The sequence below is a fragment of the Phascolarctos cinereus genome, unplaced genomic scaffold, assembly GCF_003287225.1.
Source record: "Phascolarctos cinereus isolate Bilbo 61053 unplaced genomic scaffold, phaCin_HiC Scaffold_5;HRSCAF=322, whole genome shotgun sequence".
Lineage (NCBI taxonomy): Eukaryota > Metazoa > Chordata > Mammalia > Diprotodontia > Phascolarctidae > Phascolarctos > Phascolarctos cinereus.
In genome coordinates this window covers 132596090-132614536 of record NW_027555958.1, presented here as the reverse complement: position 1 = coordinate 132614536, position 18447 = coordinate 132596090, and the positions used below count along the sequence as shown (strand labels likewise).

General features: G+C 38.5%; 1 long non-coding RNA gene across 1 annotated transcript in view; it reads right to left on the bottom strand.

The window, feature by feature from the left end:
- Positions 1-5908: 5908 nt before the first annotated feature.
- Positions 5909-18447, bottom strand: part of LOC110208841 (uncharacterized) — a 412785-nt gene continuing 400246 nt past the window's right edge. Inside the window, exon 4 of the long non-coding RNA XR_013487510.1 lies at positions 5909-6304. This is a non-coding gene — a long non-coding RNA (uncharacterized LOC110208841). The remainder of the gene's footprint in view (positions 6305-18447) is intronic.

Below are 18447 nucleotides of genomic sequence, written 5' to 3'. Positions count from 1 at the left end.
GGCCAAGAGCCTGGTTTATTCCTTTCACAGGGAGCAATGACCCTTTCCTTATTTCTGAATGATGGCCTCTCATCTAATGGATGTGGAACTCCTAAAAAACCTTTAAAAAAAATCTCCCCTCCAGAGATTTGATCAAATAATGCCAACTATGCTAATTGTGGCAAGTAGGCACTCTCCCTTTCCCTAGGTCAAGTAGCTTAAAGTAGCATCTTGACTATACCCATGTATAAATAGCTTATGTACTTTAGCGCATCGTGCTGAATGTATGTATACTTAATTATCCAGGGGGCCTCATTTTAAAATGAGCTAGTATATATTTGGAAAGGAATGTAATGCAAAAACAAAACCACTAATAAAACAATTGAGGTAGCATGGAGGGCAAAGGAGAGGAAAGGGAGCATAAGCAATTTTTCTCAATTTAATTTTGGTACCTATGTGTGAGTGTGTGTGTGTGTGTGTGTGTGTGTCAGGATCCAACATGTTCATTTTAGACCAACAAGGTTTGTATCAAAGCATTCATCAAAACGCAGACTGCATTCCATTCTGCAGTGGGGCATCAGATTGCCCAGAATTACATCTTTATGCTGTTAGGCATCTATTGAATGCCAAGCCATCAAGGCTTTCAGCTTTCCCTGGGGGACCCCTCGGAAGGGATTTCTGCCGAGAGCCAACAACTCAGACCTGATGTCTGTCAGGAATGAATCGCACTGCAAACTTCAGGCAGAGCTTCCGTTGTCAAAACAATAATAGCTGTAATTTTCTCTCCTTCTATTTACAGGAAACAAACTCTTCCTTCCTGTCCTCTGCCTGTGGCAGAAAATAGACAATCCTAGCAGATGCCCAGGAACAGTGGAGGAGTATCTTGGGCTTCAACTTCCTTGGAGAGGCAGAAAGGGAGAGAGCAACAGAGATGGACAGAGAGACAGACAGAAATAGAGGCAGGCAGAGACAAAGACAGAGATAGAGAGAGACAGAGACAGAGAGCCAGAAACAGAGAGAAAGAGACAGAAACACACAAAGAAATAAAGACATAAACAGAGCCAGAGCCAGACAGGCACACAGAGACACCAAGGGACAAAGAGACACACAGTCAGACAAACACAAAGTTGGTAACAGTAGGAAGAATTATATTTTTAGCCTCTACTGTTATACTGACAGTCATATCCCTTGCTGTCTTTCTTCCCCTTTCTGTCTTTCTTTCTGTCTTTCCAGCTCTTTCCTGCTATGGTAAGATGTGTGAACTAAATATGGCCTGGGAAATCTGTAGCAGTCATGGTATTTTTAAACTCTCCCGGACTCGGCTTTGCACACTCAAGTGACGTAGACAAGCTAAGTCCAGAGAGTTTCTCATGGGAATGCAGGGTGCTTTACCATTGCTGGCCCCGGCTTTGGCTCTGTGTATTTTTTCTGGCATCTGTTAATGTAGCCCTTGGGGTTTCATTTCACATCTCAGAGACTTGGGAAGCAGTAGACCTTGTGTGTGCATGGGGGAATGTCTAAGGAAGGCTGTCGTCGTCAAGGTGCCCCTCCAGGATGTCCACTGTGGGCCTGTGAAAACTTTTAGCATGTCCATCCATCCTGGCCCACTGTTGGCTGAAGAATAAGCTTCTTAATACAATCACGGGGGCCTAGGAGAGGTGAAATTAATTAATGTTTGTAAAGTGCTCTTCTTGAAAGATCCTGTAGAAGTGCTAATTACTATTGTTGCTGGCATTGCTGCCCTTGTTAATGCTTCAGCTGGAGAAAAGACATTTTATAAATATTTGCCCTTGTCATCTTCCTGCAAAAATCAGGGTCTCTGCTGACTCTGCATTCCTCCTCCTGCTCATGCAGGGCTCTTTCTTTCCCACTGAAGACAGGCTTCTAAATATCTCCAGCTAGACTGAGGAAAACCATTCCTTTTATCTAGGAATTAGTGGTTTTAGCATGACTTCTTTAGAAAAGCAATTAAAGTTCATTTAAGAATGAATTAAAAGCCATCACCATCTTGCCTAGAGAGTCTACAATTTCAGTGCTTTAGAAGGTCTGTGATTTCACCTGTATGTCTACCTTCTGCACTGGTGCAACATAGTATATTGGCAAGACTGCTAGATTCAGACGCATAAGACTTGGGTTTGAATCTCACCTCAATCTGTTACTCCCTCCAAGAGGGAGCGTGACCAATTAATTTCTCTGTATCTTGATTTCCTCATATATAAAATGAGGGATTGGGCTAAGTCTCTGAAGTGTCTTCCCACTCTAAATTGATGATCTTGTGATGACTATCACAAGCCCCTATGCCTTGGTGGATGGTTTAAGGAGTGGCCATTGTCAAAAGCATTCAACCTTTTGGTGACCAACCTCTATAAATTTAACTAGGCTGGTCCTTTGATGACAATCTATTGTTTACTTGGAGCCTATCTAGCTCAGGAGAAGGTGCCAGAGTCTGTGCTTCATTGGCATAGACTTTGAGAACTCAATATCACTTCCATGCAACACTAAGGAAGCATCAGAGTAAGATCTTTGGAAATATAACATCCACAGAATTACATTTACATGCACTTACGCTTAACTAAGTTTAGCACTACAATTTCTGTAGATTATAGTTGATTGTCAGGGGGTATTCCACTACTTTTATGTCTTAAAAGACTTTTAGTGAAAATTAGAGATCAAATCTTACTGATGTTGGCAGACTCTTGAACCCATCTTCAGACTGGAAAAAAGGGGGTCACTCCAGCAAAATTGTAGTGAGACATTCAGGAATAGGATATTTGTGAACTTAGTAAAGTAAGAGCCATGACTAAAAAGTAATGGAAATGGCTAGACAGGTGGCACAGTGGATAGAGAGCTGGAACAAGGAAGATCTGGCCTCAGTTCAAACACCTACTAGTTCTATGAGTTTTGGTAAGTCCCTTAATCACTCTGTGCCTCAGTTTCCTCATTCATACAATTATAATAATAACAGTACCCATAGTTGCTAAGAAGATAAAATGAGATATTTGTAAAGCACTTTACAAACCACAAGGAGCTATATAAATGCTAATTATTATTATTTATTTTAAACAACCCCCCAAATGAATGCTTTCTTCTTTGAAGTAGCTACTTTGAGAGATTTTTCATTTATGCCAGTGATGCTGTCATTGATTTAAAAAAATTGATGGGTGCCTTTCTTTAAGTATTAGAGAAAATTATATTAAGTTCAGACTATTTTATACTATGTAGTCACTGTTCCTTTACAGAAGAGAAAATTACGTTGTGATTTCATTGGTATAGGAATCTCTCAGTGTGGAATGTCATCTCCCAATGTAGACTGGCACCTGCACTGCAACTTATAGTCTTGGAGAGTCACCTGAGTTATACAGAAGAAATTAGAATCATAGCTGGTGGATCATAATTGTATTCTCTTCATAGGATCACAGACCCAGAGCAGAAAGGACCTCAAAAACCATCTAGTTTACACTCATTTTATAGATGAGAAAACTGAAGCCCAGAGAAGGTAAATGACTCACCCAAATTCACCCAGGTTACAAGTTTAGAAGGTGGGATTTCACTAGCAAATTCTTGAATAAATAATTGAGCTAATAAGTTGCCTTCATAGCCTGGAGTACCTTACTTCAGATATCCCCATTGCTGGCAAATCTTTGTCCTTTGATCTAGGTTGAACTTTTGGTAATGGTCAAAAGTTATTCAGAGCCAAACTGAATGAGCACAGTGAGTGAACAAAAAAGGTAATACCATTTTTTGGCTCAGTTGTTCAGTCGTCTCTGATTCTTTGTGACCCTGTGAACCATAGCACACCAATACCATCCATGGGGTCTTCTGGGCAAAGACACTGGAATGGTTTGCCATTTCCTTCTTCAGTGGATTAAGGCAAATGGTGGATTAAGTGATGTGCCCTGGGTAAAAAAAAAACTAGCAAGTGTCTGAGGCTAGATTTGAATTCAGGTCTCCCTGACTCCAGTCCCAGTGCTCTTTCCACTGAGCCACCTACCTGCCTCCTACATAAGAATACCGAATATTAAATAATTTAACTTTTTTTTGGCAAGGCTTGTAAACTGACCCTAAAAGCAATTCTACTAGCACAACTCGAGAAATATTTTAAGCCCCAGCAGCATTATGTGTAATGACTCCCTAGATGAAGACTTAGAAGGACAATGCTAATTTGGGTAAACATTTATTTAAAAAGCAAGTTTCATTACCTTAAAGTCATACTTCATTTGTCCCTTGCTACAAACTTCTTGAACTGTCAAGTTCATCAAGCTTTGATGTGACCATAGGAAAGCATGGCAGCCATAATCATCTCCTTTGAAAGAATGAATCAAACTGATTCCGAGAGTTAAGCCGCCTTTAAAAATCAATGCTTCTTTAACTGTTAGAGTTCTCTTCAAGATATGTAACACATTCCTATCTTACATTTCGAGATCCCTAATTTTGTTTTCAGTGCATAGAAAAGAGCTAACTTACAAAAATTCATGTATTACTGATTTTAAAAGAATATTCTTGCTCCTTCCACAATTTTTCCAATGTATTTTTCAAGTACTATTTTTCCAACAAAAGAAAAGTATGGAAAAGAAGCCACCTGGTGAATAGATGGGAAATCACCTTTGCCTCTTAGAATACTTAGCTTCAAGGCTTCAATTTTTTTCTTCCACTTAATAGTATTTAATTTTTTTCCAATTACATGTAAAGACAGTTTTCAACATTCACTTTTATAAGATTATGAGTTCCAATTTTTTTCTCCCTTCCTCCTTCTCCTCTCCCCTCCCCAAGATAGAAAGCAATCTGATATAGGCTATACCTGTACAATCATATTAAACATATTTCCACATTAATCATGTTGTGAAAGAAGAATCAGAACAAAAGGGAAAACCATGAGAAAGAAAAAACAAAAAAAGAGAAAATAGTATGCTTCAATATGCATTCAGATACCATGGTTCTTTCTCTGGATAGCATTTTCCCTCATGAAGGCTTGAATTTTTTTTTCCTTTTTGGTATTAGGTGATTTGCCCAGAGTCACTCAGCTAGTGAGTGACAAATCTGAGGCCAGATTTAAACTCAGGACCTCAAGACCCCAGGGCTGGTGCTCTATCCACTGTGCCACCTAGCTGCCCTATGAAGGCTTGAATCTTGAAGCCACCTTTAATTCAAAGCTTCTCCAACTGCCCTGAGTCATTAGTAATAATAATAGCTAGCATTTATATAGCACTTTAAAGTTCGTTAAGCACTTTGCAAATATCTTCTTTTATCTTCACAGCAAGTATGAGTGCTATTGTTATATAATTTTATGAAAGAGGAAACTGAGTCTGAGAGAGGTTAAATGACTTACCCAGGGTCACCTAGCATCTAATAAAGGTTTATGGCAGAATTTGAGCTCAGGACTTCTGACTCCACGACCATCACTCTATCTACTGTTTATCAAACTGTCCTTCAGTGTTCTCTTTATCCTCAAATTATCTTATATTTACTTATTTGTTTACATGTCTCGACTTAAGTAGAATGTAAAATCCTGGAGGGTTACTATGTACCAGACCCCCTGTGCTTGGTGATAGGGCTACCAAGACAAAAATGAAATAATTGTTGCTTTCAAGGAGTTTATATTCCACTGGGGCAAAACAACATGTATGTATGTATATAAATACAAATCATGTACAAAGTAATTTTCACAGGGGAGGGCACTAGCGATAGAGTGATCAGGGTATGAATATGGTAGCATGTGCCATTTGAAGAGATGGTTAAAGAAAGCTAGAGATTCCAAAAAGTAATGGTAAAGAAGGGCTGTATTATAGTCATGGAGAATAGACTGCAAAAAAAGGCACCTAGGGATGGAAAGCATGTAAAGTGAATGGTGAATAAGTTAATTTGAGTAGAATGCAGAATGCTTGAAGGGGAGTAATGTGCAATAATCCTAGAAAGACAGGCTTGGGCCAGATTGTGGAAAACTTTATTTTCCTAGAAGTAATAAGGAGCCATTGGAGACCTTCTGAGCAAGAAAATGACCTGCTCAAAGCTGTTGTTTAGAAATACCAGTTTGTGAAGGATGGTTTGGAGTTTTGCTGCTTAGTTGTTTCAGTCATGTCTGACTCTTTGTGACCGCATTTGAGATTTTCTTAGCAAAAATAATGTAATGGTTTGCCATTTCCTTTTCCAGCTCATTTTACAGATGAGGAAGCTGAGTCAGACATGGTGAAGTGACTTGCCCAGGATCCAGTAAATATCTGAGGCTGGATTTGAACTCATGAAGATGAATCTTCCTGACTCCAGGCTCAGCACTTTATCCACTGCTTCACCTAGCTGCTCCATGGTTTGCAGAACGAGTTGAATTGAACTGGATTAAATTAAAAAATAAAAATATTTTATGTCAGTCAATCTAGTGATAGAATGGTGATAATTAGAAAGCTGTTATCTATGTCATACAAACCATGATTTACTTTGCATGCTAGATACCTTTATAGTCATTCTCCATTGCATTAACTAATTGGACTGAGGGTGAAAATAATGCTCGACTCTAATCCTCATTCTGGCTTAACATATAGAGTTCTCACTTAATTTTTTTGGAGTGAATTCTTTCAGTGTGCTGAGCTCACAGGACAGTTTTGTGTTTGCGTGTGTGCATGTGTGCTTTAGTAGATCACAGAGAGGGTTTCTTGCACTCATGTGTTCATAGTATCCACTAGTGATGATGGCTCTATATGTCCCTTTCTTTCTGCTGAGAGATTCCTTGTAATATGTCAACATCAACTATAGACATTTCAGAGTCAAGATAGGTTGGGGTGGACATATTGCCCATATTGCTGACACTAGGAATGTGGCCCAAGACTCATCCAGAAATCACTATAATCTGTTCATTTGCTGGGAAGTCAGATTAGCAAACAGTTCACTGAAGAAAACACAGTCATTTGTCTGATAGTAAACAGCTAGCTTCCCCCCAAAATGTTAATTCCTTAATCTCTTGGTCCATACTATTGAAGGAAGTATCAAAGGACAGGGATACCCTGGATGTACTTGGACATATTTCAGAATGAATAATCATCACTTCCCTTCCTTGAATGCACCATGAGAAAACCCAGCCCCAAAAGCTGTTCCTGGATACACACTGACTGACAAAGAGTGTTCTTGCTGCATTGCAGCCAAAAGTGCTGTGAGAAAGGGCAAGGAGCCTTAATGCACTATTTTCAGGAGGTCCACCAAGAGAAGGAGCTTTCTCATGGCTGGTGGTTTAAAAGGGCCTTTCAAAGGTCAAGTCTATAGCTAAATCAATTACATGCCTATATGGGAAAAATGTTGGCTTATCAAATTTTCCAATGTGCACATAAATGGGTGGCCTGCATTCCACACCACTTTCTCTTATTTTCATCTGTTAAAATCACTTTAAATTTATTGTAAGAGCCATGACAGCTGAAAAATCTTAATTGTCAGTCAGTCAACAAACATTTATTAAATGTTTCCTATGCTTAAGGTATTCTGCTACAAAGAAAGGCAAAAATGTATAAATGGATCCAGTGGCCTCCCAGTGTTAGGATGCTTTGCTAAAACAGACCAAATAGATTATAACAAGAGGGAGAAAGATTTTGTGACAGAATAGCCAACTATTTAAGATCAAGCAATGACTACTTCATTTATGTGCACTATTTGATGCATAAAACTCTACTAGATCTTTCTTTGTTGCCATTTATGTCCTTTGAACTTTAGCAGCTGCATGCAAGCGTTATTTCAGCTACAGTAAGTAATACTGTGGCTCTTTCATTGTAATACACACTACTGACGCAAGCCTGTAATTTCACTGGTATGGGGAATTCCTAGTGAGGAAATATCATGTACCCAAGCAAATTGGCACTTGCTTTGCAACTAATGATCTTAAAGAATTGCTAAGGGAAGTGAAAAATTAAGGGACTTGCTCAAGATCACACAGCCAGTATGGATCAAAAGTTGGACTTGAGCTCAGTTCTTTTTGTCTTTGAGGATCACTTTCTACCCTGTAAACAACGCTCCTCTCATATACTCATATAGCTTTAAAAAAATTAGCTGTTGAAGTTTTCACTGGGACATGAAGTTATCCATTGGTATAAACTCCAGTACCAGAATTAGTCAGAGTGGAATGTGGTATTATCAAATCAATAGTTTGAGCTGAATGAAATAGTTGATTTAGTCATACAATGAGAATCATAAAATCTTAGATATGGAATGATGAACCTTTAGAAGTCAACTATACCAAACTCTACCCAAAGTATGCTTTCTACTTATAACATCCCTATCAATCAGTCACCCAGTTTCCACTTGATGACAGTTAGTAACTCATCATCTTACACAGGCAGACCATTACATTTGTGGACAATTATTATTGTTGGAAAGTTTTCTCTTCATTAAATAGAAATCTGCTGTCTTATCATCTCTACCCACAAGTGTAATCTCTCTTTTACATAAGGCCCCTGAAATATTTTAAGACTATCATGCCCACTAGCCCTACATCTTTTCTGTAGTCTTAAAACAAATCCCAGTTCTTTACCAATCCTATGACCAACTGCACCTTCTTGGACACATCCCACTAGAGGTGCTATTGATTTGTCAATATATCTCTAAAATATGGTACCCTAAACAATACACATTTCAGAAAGTCTGATTGTGACTGTCCTGGGTCATCTCCTAGTCAACCTCATCAACCACCTTGCCACCAAGAGTACAAACTGTACTCTGGAGGTTTTAACTCTTCATTCTCTAGATTTTAGAGTATAGAAGTAATGCCCCGGGACCTTTGCTCTCCTGACTGGTAATAGACTCACCTAGCCCCTACTTGAGGCAGACACTAGCCAATCTTCGCTCCACTTCTCATCTATTTTCTGAAAAACCTCACCAGTAGCCTTGCTGCTGGGCTCATATCTTCCCCATCCCTCGTAGTAAGCTAAGTTTGATTCAGGCCAGTCTGGTATCTCAAGTTATTGATTGGAATGAGGGCAGACACTGGTAGAACATCTGACAGTTAACAAAAGAAGAATCATTTAGTCATAGCAAGGAAAAGATATTCAGAGAAGTGAAAGAATAATTACAAAGGATATAGCATTAATTCATCTGAAGGCAGTTTTCTCATGCTGATCTGTCTGTCAGAAGTTAGAGGGAGAAGAATGCTCTAGCTTTTTGGTACCCAGGTCACCAGGAAGCTATAGACATGTCGAAGCTTTTAATACTCTGGGGCAATCAAGTCTCAAAGATGGTTTCCATACCTTTTAAGGAAAAAGTAGCCTACCCTCTATGGGATTGAATCTTAAGATATTTCTCCTACCACACCCCTGTTCTCCAATTTTGATATCATGAACAAATCAGTTCTGTCATTCTTTTTAGAAGAGTATATTAATTTATTTCCCTCTGTCCACATTCACCATACCCTTTCACATTTTGGATAAAAGTACCCCTCCCTGGGCACCATTCCACTATGTATAGGAAAAACCAAGTGTATGTGAAGAATGTTCTGAGTATGACAAGAAGTTGAATGGACAATCCATAGAGTTCATGCATCATGATGCACATCTTTTAATGACCTGGGATTCTCTCTCTCTCTAAAAGTCCATCCTTCAAAACCAATATTCTTCTAGTGATGTCCTATAACTTGAAGTCATAGAACAATACCTCAGTCTCAGAAGAAATTATATTGAGGATCCCCCAAAGGACAATGGAGAACTGCATGGCAGGTATGACCCTGCTGCAATGGATTACAAATAAAGATCACATAGGAGACTTTTTAAATGTTTCTTTGTATTCCCAGCATTTAGCACAGTGCTTGGTACATTGTAGTTGCTTAATAAAAGCTCGTTGACTGAAATGATATATAAGAAATTATTAGGAAAATGAACAACCAGAAAAAAGATGGACCTATTGTGCAGTGAGAGCAAGGAATAGCCAACATGTTCTGTTGGCAACCATGCAATGTCTACAGAACAAAAAGGTCCAAAGTACATTTGGTAGATTCTCTCTGGCAGATTTCTGAGAAGACATGTATTAGAAGGCATAGGATAGGCAGACATGCACGGGTTCCAATCTGAGTCATTACAAGAAGTATTCACATTGATGTAATTATCTAACTATTGAAGTACTAGAATATGATTTCACATTTTAAAAATAAAAATATTGCCTAGATACTAATAAAACTATGCAAACTAATTGAATCAAAGGCTGAGACACTCCACTAGACTTTTTCTATGTTGACTTCTACTTAGTAATCATTGAACTTTGGTTCCAGTCAATCAATTACTTTCGAAACCACTTAACTCTGTCGTTAGGTAGATTCCTATTTCTTTATCTTGGTTCCATTGTAGACATGTCAATTTGACATGTGGCTATTTCTTAACGTCTTGACAGTGACACATTTGCCAGCATAACTTTTCTCCAAGTCTTAGTTTCACCATCCATAAAATAGGAGTACAATACTATCCTTACTTACCTCACAGTAATTTCAGATTAATGTATATAAAGTAGTATATAGCTATAAAATGCTACATATATGTAAGTAGTTATTTTGAAAGAATATTGCGGACCAAGAACCCCCTAATACATTTGATAATGTGCTCTCTAGCAGGATATTCTTCTGGTAGACAACCAGAAAAGAAAACAGTATGATTCAGTAGAAAGGACACTGGTTCAGCAATCAGAAGACTTGGGTTCAAATCTAACTTCTGACACTTATTACCTATGTAGCCTTGGGCAAATCACTTAAGCCCCCCCGGGCCTCAGTTTCCTTATCTGTAAAATGAGGAAGTAGACAAGATTGCCACCTAAATTCTTTCTTGTTCTAGATCTATGATCCTAAGTTTCAATAATGTGCAACTTTTAAAATCTATTTAATATTATATGTCAGAGAGAGGGTAGTTCCATTTTTCCCCCCAGAAATTTATACTCCTTGTGAAGCAGGACTGTGACCAAATGGTGCTGTGTAATCTTACCTTCCCAGGATACCAGCATCCATCTCCAAAAATCAGAGTTCTTACATGTTATGGTTTGCCTACTCTAAAGATAATCCAGAAAAAGGGCGCCAGTGACTGAGTGCAGGCTCATAGAGCTTTGCGGCTATGAGAGAGTACTTCATATTTGATGTAAAAGATGTTACTACAGACTTACTTTTCATTTATTGTGTGTTGGGAGGGGTGGATAGACCTGTAATTTCATTGGTGCAAGGAATTCCTTGTATGGAAACTCCCTTCCCTAATGGAGGTCAGTAACTCTGCTAATTTATATTATTAGAATAGGAATTCTTAAACTGGTATCTACACAAGAATAATTTCAGAGGGGTTGTGAATTTGGATGGGGAAAATTTATATATTTATTTTAGTGAATATTTAAGTTAAATTTCACATTTCTTTCAGTTATGAATTTTTAAAAGCCACTTTAATTTGAGAATGAGTCTGGCTTCACCAGATTTCCAAATGGGTCCATGACACAAGAAAAGGTTAAGAGCCCCTGAATTAGAGAGCTGCCTGGGTACCCCCAAATCTAAACAATTTGTCCATGGTTGCACAGCTAGTATATTATCTGAAGCAGTAATTGAACCCCATCTTCTCAACTGCAAGGCTGGTCTTTTATTTACTACTCTACAAGGCCTCTTAACACTTCACAAATTAGCCTGCTATTTGAATTGTCCAAAAGAAAGAAATAGCTTTGGATATTTTTTTCTTATCTTTGATCTTAGTTTAAAGACAAAAAACATCAGCAAAACACCAGGTTTGGGAAATACTAGTGATTTTCAAAATGGATGGGATGTGATTGCTAATCCATAAAATGCTGACAAACCAAAGAAAGGTTTTTTCAAAATAGATGGAAAATCGGGGCTTTTACCAGGAAACTCGTCCTTTTGTTCTTTTTGTTTACTCCTAGAATAGATCCATTTCCCGATCTGGGATATTCCTGGTGTTGTTTTTTTCTTTTACTCTCAGTAGCAAAAAAGACCTGGCAGCTCTGCATGCATCACCCTACCGAGAAATAAAGCAACACAATCCTGGACTGGTGGTTTCTATGGCAACAGGTAATCTAGCTAGAGCCCTGGCAGCCTTCCAGCTGCTTGCGCTCAGTGTCAGAGCATGCGGTTGCTCTGGGATGACTTCAGAGAGGAGGGTAGACCTGTCAGTGCTGAGACTGAGGAAATGGTGTCAAACAAATAAACTGGTCCTCTGCCCTGAGGTCAGCTCTTTGTGTGGTGCTACTGCGCCAGCAGCTAAGTCTCCTGTTCTAATTGGTGAGAGAATGAGGGAAGGTTAGCGCTGGGGCAGGTGAGGAAAGAGGAGAGGGAGTGGCTAAAAAAGAAGACTCCACCTCCAAGATATGTCAGCACCTTTCCATCCCCATGTCTCTGGACTAAATAATTTCCTTCTCTGGGGCTAAAGACAGGTCACAGAGGATGAGGGATAAATTTATCAACTCAGGAAAGAGAAGATGTTTATAGCTTCTGCAACTTTTACCAAAATAGATGAAAGGAAGGTTGTTTTTTCTACCCTCTGTGGTCCATGAACTTCCTTGGCCCTCTGCGTAACTTACTCATTCTTCCAGAAATAGGGCAGTCTAGAGAGGCATTTTGTTGTGGTGTGCTCACTGCGTGATGGAGGTGGAAGGAGAGAAACTCATGCTTAGGAATAGAGAGCCCATCCCATCAAATGGGGAATTGTGGCACGGGAAGGTAATGACCTATTATGGCATCATAAGAAACACTAAACATGAGAAATTCAGAGAATTATGAAAAGATACATGAATGGGTATGGGATGAAGTAAGCAGAATGAGGAAAACAATATAGACACTGGCTAAAATTACAACCAAAAAGAGCACTAAAATACGGTAAACACAATGTAGTTGTAGTGACAAGTCATGTCCTGAGCAAAAAAAAAAAAGAGAGAGAGAGAAAATGTAACCTATTCTGCTTCACATAGTCACAGAATACAAAATTTGGAAAGGCTTTCTAAGATAACTTATATATGAAAGAATACACATAGTAACATACCGGCAAGCTTGAAGAACTCCAAGAAGGGGGAATCCCCCACCTCTCCAGGCAAGCCATTCCATTCTTGGACAGCTCTAATTGTTGGAAAGGTTTTTTTTTTTTGATATCATGCCTAAATTCGCCTCTTTGCTACTTTCAGCTAGTGCTCCTGCTTCTTTCCTCTAGGGCCAAAAGAACAAGTCCAATCCTTCTTGCATAAGGTTGCCCTTCAAATGCCTAAACTATTGTTTCCCACATAATTACCTCAACTGATCCTCATATGTCATGAATTCCTTTGTTTAGAGAGGTTGGGGAATATGGTAGCAGAATGTTTCATGTATTGTTAAATGGAGTTCCTGTGTATTTTGGTTTTGTTTAACTGTTTTTCTTTGTTACAAAGCAAGGCTCACTTGGTTCAGAATGGTGGTATGTGCCAGGAAGGAAGGAAGGAAGGAAGGAAGGAAGGAAGGAAGGAAGGAAGGAAGGAAGGAAGGAAAGAGGAGGAGGAGGAGAAAGTAAGAAAGGAAGATAGAAAAACATTTATTAAACACTTAACTATGTGCCCCATACTGCCCTAAACTCTGAGGATACGAAGACAATCAAGCAAGATAGTCTCTGCCCTTAGAGAGATTATATTCTAATAGAGGAAGACCAATATTGGGGGTTAGAGTTGGCAGCATGGTGTGGAGATGGCTGGCAAGTGACATGGTAGCCTCGTGCTTGGCAAGATAAAATGAAAGCTCATCTATCAGAGACTAGAGTCCCCAGGGTCAGCAATGTATCTAGAAGTGACTATAGATATTGGAGAAACTATGAATTGTCGAGGGTGGTAAACTTACGACCTCGAGGCCACTCGTGGACCTCTGGTTCCTCATGTGCAGCCCTTTGACTGACTCCAAGTGGATTCACGGAACTGGATGTAAAATCACTACCAATTGGGGAATGACTGAACAAGTCGTAGCATACAAATGTAATCTTATTGCACTATAAAAATGATAAATATGAAGAATACAGAGAACTTGAGAAGACTGAGATAAACAGATAAACTAGAAAGGCAGAACCAGAAAGACAATGAACAAAATGACTACAATAATATAAAGAAAACCAACTTTGAAAAAAGACTTCAGAATTCTGAGCAATACAGAGACCACTTATGACTTCAGAGAACTTGACAATGAAACATGCCTTCCATCTTTCAGCAAAGAGGTGGTGGTCAAGTATATTATTTGTTTTATTTGACTGCATGAATTTGTTATAAGGGAGAACTCAATAGAGTTTTGTAGGGAGAGGTGGGAGGGAATCATTTGGAGGTAAAAGAAATATGAAACAGAAAAAGAGCACTGATAAAACACTTTTTTGAAAATGAAAAGTTGTGTCAGATAAAGCTGGTTCATATCTCTCCATTGTCCTTTTAATATTTTTCCACCTCATTGAAAGTATTCTCCTTGAACTGAGTTAAATTTATAAGAATACAAGTTGTTTCCCAATTGAAGAATCATCAAAGAATACTAACAGGCAGTTTTTAGATGAAGAAATTAAAGCTATCTATAGTCACATGAAAAAATTTTCTGCATTATTATTAATTAGAGAAATGCAAACTAAAACAATGCTGAGGTACCACCTCACATCTATCAGATTGGCTAAAGTGACAGAAAAGGAAAATAATAAATGTTGGAGGGGATATGGGAAAATTGGGACACTAATGCACTGCTGGTCTTGTTGGTTGATCCAATCATTCTAGAGAGCAATTTGAAACTATGCCCAAAAGGCTATAAAAGTATGTATACCCTTTGACCCAGCAATACCACTATACCACTACTAGGTCTGTATCCCAAATGATTTTTAAAATAGGGAAAAGACCTATTTGTACAAAAACACTTAAGGCAGTTTTTTGGGGGGAGTGGCAAAGAACTGGAATTGAAGGGATGTCCATCAATTGAGGAATGGCTGAACAAATTGTGGTATATGATTGTGATGGAATATTATTGTGCTATAAGAAATGATGAGCAAAAATGCTATTCACATCCAAAGAAAGAACTATGGAAGTTGAATTGCTATCATTTTTTTTCTCTTCTATTGAGTTTTGTTTCCTCTTTCTGATGGTTCCTCTTATTGGTTTTAATTTCTACTTACAACATCACTAATGTGAAAATACGTTTAATAGGAATGTAAATGTATAGCCGGTATCAGGTTGTGCGCCATTTTGGGGAGGGTGGGGGGGAGGAAGGGAGAGAAAAATTTTAAACTCAAAAGCATATGGAAGTGTTTATTGATAAATCAAAATAAATTAATAAAGTTTAAAAAAGAAAAAATAACAACAAAAGGAGATGATGAGTAGGATGATTTTAGAAGAATCTGGAAAAACTCACATGAACTGATGCAGAGTGAAGTGAGCAGAACCAGGAGAACATTTTACACAGTAACAGCAACATTGTGAGATGATCAACTAATTAGCTATTCTCAGCAATACAATGATCCAAAACAGTTCCAAAGGACTCATGATGTAAAATGATATCCATCTCCAGAGAAAGAACTGATGGAATCTGAATGCAGATTGAAACATACTACTTTTCACTTCATTTTTTGTGGTGGTTTTTTTGGTCCATGTTTTCTTTTACAACATGACTAATATGGAAATATGTTGTGCATGATTGCACATGTATAGCCAGTACAAATTGCCTATTGTCTCAGGGAGAGGAGAAGGGGGGAGGGAGAAAGGGGGAGAATTTGGAATACAAAATTTTTTATAAAATGTTAAAAATTGTTTTTACATGCATTTGGTAAAATATTATTTTTTTTAAGAAAAAAAAAGAAAGTATCCTCTTTTAGACCCAGACTTCCTACTTTATACCCCTTTGGAGTAGTACCTCAATCTCTCTTCTGTCCCCTGCAGCTGCCACCAAAACTTACCTGTGCTGTACCCTATTCCCTCAGGATCTTTCTGGATGATTGGCCAGATAAGATGATAAGATAACTTTGTACTAAGGTGCTAATAGATGATTATAACTATATGGTACTATTTCTCGCAGGTAACATATTGACATTAACAAAATCCTTCCATTCTTTGAGCCAAAGGAATAGAAATTGTATTGAACTAGAAGTCAGGAGATCTGGGTTTGAAACCTATCTATGGCATTAATCAGCTATGTGATCTTAGGTAAATCACTTAACCTCTTGGACCTTAATTTTATTGTCTAAAAAAATGAGGGGATTGGATTAAATTGATAAAGTCTTAGAGTTGGATGGGACCACTTAACAAAACAGAAATTCAGAATACAGCAGCTTATTGAAGACATCCAATGAATGGAAACTTGCTACCTTTTCAGGAAACCCATTCTACTGTGAAATTACTCCAAATGGTTACGAAGTTTTTCCTTGATTGAACTAAAATCTGCCTCTCTGAAATTTCCACCCATTATTCCTCAGTCTGTCTTCTTTGGCCAGGTTTAACACGTGAAAACCCTCTTCCACATGACAGCTCTTCTTATACTTGAAGGTAGATATCTAGGCTTCCCCATGTTTTCTTGAGGATAAACATATGTAGTTTCTCCAACCAGTCCTCAAATGGCGTAGTATCCATTTCCCTCACTATATTGCTTGCCCTTCTTTGGGTGTACTTCAGTTTGTTAATAGCTTTCTTAAAAATGTGGTGCACCAAACAGAAAGGAACAACCCAGATGTTGACTGACTAGGTCAGAGTAGATCAGGACTATTATGTCTCATTCTAGACATGGGACACAGCTGAATATGGGTGCATTAATAGATCTAACATCTCGCTAGATTTTGGTAGGCTAGGAGATCATACTCATTAAGTTTGCTGCCTAGTACAAGTACCAAATATTTTAAAAATATCTTGTCAATTTCTTTTGTTTTTCCCTCACAATCGTACCCTTTTTTTTTTTATGAACTGACGTCTAATCCTGATAATTTATTAGTGTAGTCATTTTTTGAGAGTTTTATCTCTATTAAATTTGATCTTGGGCAGTTAGGTGGCACAGTGAATAGAACACCAGGTCTGGAGTCAGAAGACTTGAGTTTAAATCTGGCTTCAGACAATAGGTGTGTGACCCTGGGCAAGTAACTTAACCCTGTTTGCCTCAGTTTTCTCATCTATAAAATGATCTGGAGAAGGAAAGGGCAAATCATTCCAGTATCTTTGCCAAGAAAAGCCCCAAAATGGGGTCATGAAGAGTCAAATATAATTGAAGAAAAATGATTGGAGGACAACAAAAATTTGATCTTATTAGATTTGTCCCATTTTCCAACATGAGAAGATATTTTGGGGTTCCAATAGTGTCACCCACATATATCCCATAGATTCATGTCATCTGCAAATGTGATAAACATGCCATCTATTCCTTCATTCAAGTCATTGACTATGTAAGGTAGGATGCTAAGGAGATTTACAGAAATCCTTTCTAAAAGTTTCACATATAATTTTTTACACTTTGGTAGACAAAGATATTTTTCTGTTCAGGTGGTCTTTTGATATAGTTCAAATATTGCTATAAGTAGAATTTGCCATTTTGCGGGGTGGGGTGGGTGGAGGAGTTCTGCACCTGTGATTTCATAGGTAGCGGGAAAACCCAGTTAAAAAACACCCTCTACCAAGGAAGATCTACTACAACTTAGAATATTAAAGAGTTACCTTGGGCAGTGAGTGGTTAAGCCCAGAGTCTTATAGACAGTATGTGTCAGAAGTAGGACTTGAACCCCCATTTTCCCCTCCCTCTCTTCATGGCCAGGCCTCTCAAAAATAAGCACATATTAATTGCCTACTATGGGCCAGGCACTGTGCTAAGCACTAGGGATACCAATACAGAAAAGTAAAGTCCCTGCTCTCAAGGAGCCTACAATCTAATGGGGGAAGACAATAAACAAAAGGAAACTGAAAAGCAGGGGAGGAGGAAAGATACCTCAGTTGGGAGTTTACTGGAGAAGTTCAAAGGAATGCAGCAATGCAGGAAATGAAGATTGACTGACCTAGGCACCCTCCTTAAATGAAAGTTTGGGAGGAGCTTTCCACTCTACCCTCCAATAAGAGGAGTCCTATGGGCAGAGGGTACTTAGGATGCTTAAGAACCAAGGTTAATGTGATCTTACAGGATGATGAGGTTCAAGAGGGCATGATGGAGAAATTCAAAGGAGTATCGCTGGGTAGGAAATGGGTGAGCACCACCCTGCTCTGACTATACCCATCTCCATGTTGGGTCATACTCCTATCTATTTGGATAGTAACTTATTCACCCGCCTGACCACATGCTTCTGTACACAGCTTATCTCACCTTGAATATTCTGGAAAAGGGGTTGTTTTAATCTTTTATGTGTCATGGACCCCTTTGGCAGTATGGTAAAGCCAGCGGACCCTTTCTCAGAATCATGTTTTTAAATAATTGAAGGAAATGCTGAATTTTGGTTAGAGGTTATTGAAAATAAAGATGTAATTTTTCCCATCCAAGTTCACAGATCCCCTTAAATCTGTCCCCAACTCCTGATTAAGAACTGCTGATCTAGTTAT